Source organism: Mandrillus leucophaeus, unplaced genomic scaffold (genome assembly GCF_000951045.1).
Source record: "Mandrillus leucophaeus isolate KB7577 unplaced genomic scaffold, Mleu.le_1.0 Scaffold673, whole genome shotgun sequence".
Classification (NCBI taxonomy): Eukaryota; Metazoa; Chordata; class Mammalia; order Primates; family Cercopithecidae; genus Mandrillus; species Mandrillus leucophaeus.
The window spans coordinates 206,428-210,329 of NW_012107286.1; the positions used below are offsets into that span (position 1 = coordinate 206,428).

General features: G+C 44.6%; 1 protein-coding gene across 1 annotated transcript in view; it reads right to left on the reverse strand.

Annotated features, from left to right (window-relative positions):
• Nucleotides 1–3,902, reverse strand: part of PRTFDC1 (phosphoribosyl transferase domain containing 1) — a 124,578-nt gene that overhangs the window by 46,019 nt on the left and 74,657 nt on the right. The gene's annotated exons all lie outside the window — the stretch shown is intronic.

A 3,902-nucleotide genomic window follows, 5' to 3' on the forward strand; every position in this document is an offset into this window, starting at 1 on the left:
TTTGAGTAGCCAGGGTCTATGTTCCACCCACACCAACTTGTGGACTAAATCTAGTGCATACCCTGCATTTTACCATCTTTGTATTTTACATCTTTATATCTTGTTAATACTCCCTCTGATAGGGTTTAGCTGTGTCCCCACCCAAATCTCATCTTAAACTGTAGTTTCCATAATCCCCACGTCATGAGGGACCTGGGGGAGAATCATGGTGATTCAATTATCGTGGAGAACAACCTCCACGTTGTTCTCATCACAGTGAGTTCTCACGAGATCTGAAGGTTTTATAAGGGGTTCCCCCTTCCCTTCGCTCTGCACTTCTCCATGCTGCCACCATGTGAAGAAGGACGTATTTGCTTCCCCTTCTGCCATGACTGTGTTTCCTGAGGCCTTCCCAGCCCTGCAGAACTGTGAGTCAATTAAACCTCTTTGCTCTATAAATTACTCAGTCTCGGTTTGTCCTTACAGCAGAATGAGAACGGACCAAAATATCCTCTATCCAGAATGTCTCTCTGCCACATCTCTGCCTGTCAAAATCATAATCATGCTTAGATATCCAAATTAAGTTCCACTTTCATTATAAAATATCACCCAAACCTCACCCCACCACAGCTGTTGGCCAGAAGTGATCTCTCCAGCCCACCCGCGTCCTTTGCGTGTAGCACCCATGCAGGCAGCACTGGTTACTTCCTTGTTATACTAGCTACCCCTTGTTCACTGCATATGCATCTGTTCACTTCTGCTGTTGTTTTTTAAATTTTAAATTTTTGTAGTTTTTGTAGAGATAGGGTCTCACTATATTGCCTAGACTGGTCTCAAACTCCTGGGCTCAAGCAATCCTCCTGCTTCAGCCTCCTGAGTTGCTGGAACTGACTAATTTTTGTATCTCTGTGGAGACAGGGCCTTGCTGTGTCATCCAGGTTGGTCACAAACTCCTGGGCTCAAGTGGTCCTCATGCCTTGGCCTCCCAAAATGCTGGGAGTACAGGTGTGAGTCTCTGCACCAGACCCACTTCTGCTGTTTTGAAAGCAGCTTGAAGATGGGGACTTTACATCTATCTCCTTGAAGGTTCCTTAACACTGAACAGGGCCTTGGACATAGAAAGGAACACGGTGTGGGACTCGAAGAGTGGCCCAGATCCTGCCCTGCCCCTGTCTTAAGCTCCCTGATGCTTTCTCTTCTAGAAAATGAGTACAGTGACACCTACCCGTTTGGGTTGTTGTGAGGTTTAACTTTAATGTCATATGTAAAGTGCTTTACCCAATAGGCCCTTGATAAATGTTTATTGGATTGAATTTGCTTCTTGTATTATCTGTAAAAGGGAAGGGAGTGGACATGGTAGTGAATTAAGGACAAAGCCAGACCTAGAACCGAGTGTCTTAGCTTTTATTCCAATGCTTTTTCTACTCTCCCAAGCTCTGCTGCCTTTTAGTTCTATGAATAGCCCCCATGTAGCTAAAATTTGTTGGTGTTTACAGAAAAACACTAGAATATTATTTACTGGGTTCACATTTTCTATACAAATCACTGATCAAATTCAGATAGGGCTTAGAAAGAAAAGGCATAAATGTACCCTTAGGTCTTGGTAAACCATAAAGTAACATAACATATAATATACATCAATAATGTGGTGCTACCTCTACATAACTCAACACAACAAAACTTAAAAGCAGGCAATGGTTTCCAGATGCAATGTGGAAAAAGAAATTATTATGATCAGCTGGAATAATTGACTTAACCAATTACTTTCTGGGACGCTTTGGCAAACTCACTTGATTTCTCATTTAATTCATCTGGAAAATGGAGCTGCTGCTACCACCTGCCTGTTATGGTCTGAATGTTTGTGAACCCCCAACTCCCCAACCCTGCCCAAAATTCAGATGTTGAAACTGAATCACCATGATACTAGGAGGTGGGGACTTTGAGGGGTGATTAAGTCATGAAAGCTGAGCCCTCATGAATGGGATTAGTGTCTTTAGAAAAGAGACCCCAAAGAACTTGCTTGCCCCTTCCGCCAAGTGAGGACACAGTGAGAAGGCACCATCTACGGACACGAAAGTGGGACCTCGTCTATGGCCATACCACCTGGAACGCACCCGATCTCGTCTGAAAGTGGGCCCTCACCACACACTGAATCTGCCAGCGCCTTGATCTGGGAATTCCAAGACTCCAGAACTGTGAGAAAGAAATCTCCGTCGTTTATAAGCCACCCAATCTATGGCATTTTGTTACAGCAGCCTGTACAGACTAAGACACCACCTTACCTGCTCCTCGAAGTTACATAAGGTGCCAACAAATTACTGATATATGCAAATACTAGGAAAAATGTAACACACTGTATGCCAAAAATTATTAACAATATCATTAGGCATAATATAGAGCTAAGGGGAGAAGGCAATTGATGTGAAATAGAAAGTGGAAGACTTGAGAAAGAGCAAATACCAAGTGTTTCATGCATTGTTATTACTTTTTAGGCTTACGGTCTTTGTTCAGACTTCTCCAGATCTCAAATGAGACATGGACACTATGGAAGAAAGTCAGAGAGCAGAATGTTTCTAGAACCACTTTCCATTTTTCAGAATAAGAAAAGATGGTTTATTTGATGTAGGCATGTTGATTGGCAGTGCAGGCTTGCAAATTCCTTCAGTATTAAGTCATGTCTTCAAAACTGGGTGGGGCGCTGAGTTATTAAATTTTTTCTTTTCCTCTGGAGGCTAAGGGCTTGGAAAGCTGGAGGCTACATGTGAAATGAGTTGGGTGGTCTCGGACGAATTCTGTGTAAACAGTGTTGCTCATCTAAAAGTAGCCCAAAACACTGCACATCTGTCTGTCCATATTATCCAAGCAGAATCTGGACTCCATTAATGTGCCTGAGAAATAAATGTATCCTCTAATAAATGTTTTTGTAATCACAGTGAAAAGGCAGTTCCAGGACCCCTAAGGAAATGAGACTCGGCTGTACCAATTTGTTGGCGGAAGCCTGGAAGAGGAGTGGGAGAAGGACGCCAACCACAGCTGTGTCTGACTTAGGTTGTGCCTCCTTTGAGCATGAGAAATGTGAGGTTCGATATCAGAAGCTACTATCTGAGTACCATAGTCTAGGCTGCCGATGAACAACGCAAAACCACCTGGGTAAGGTGGCCTCTGCTCTTAGGTTTTTGCGGGAGGATCTAAGAACAGCTCCTCAATGAGACATTCCACGGAGGCTGCATACTGGGCAACCACTGAGCTCCGAATTTCAGGCACATCCACACTACGTGGCCTAGTAAGGGCCAGTGGCTAGGGAACAAGGCACACGGGTTGTCCAGTTTTTGCATTCAGATATTGCTAGCACATAAAACATCTACTCTTCTCTCCCTCTGTCCCCATCAAATATTTGTGGTCATTGGCTGATGAGCACAAGGGATTTGTTTTGTAAGGAAGGAAGGAGAAGAAGTTTGACTGAGTCAGGGTGGCAGGGAAGAGGGAACAAGAGGGTGATACGAACTCTGTTCTCTGTCTGACTCCTTTGGCCATAAACTGAACTGCTTTCATCAGAGACTGTAAGATCTTGGGAGGAGTTAAAGGCCAGAGCAGGTTATGTTCAGAACTGTTCAGGGTCCCCTGCCTCTGTGAGAAACCTAGCCCTGCCTGGCAGCTTTAGGCAGCCCTTGGCACTGATACGGGCACTCCTTCAACAGGCACCGTCAGCAAAGGCTTCACTAAGGATCCTAGAAGAGGCTTCTCAGGGAGAACCAGGAAATGCAGCAGGGGCTGGCGGAGGAGGTGGCAGATGCTCTGTGGTAACTGCAGCTGACAGGCTGAATTGTGGACGCAAGGGAGGACTCATTTGGGAACGCTGAGAAATAACTAGAGATTAAATTCTCAGGAAGGTGGGAAGAGTTCAACCCATATCCAGTGTACTT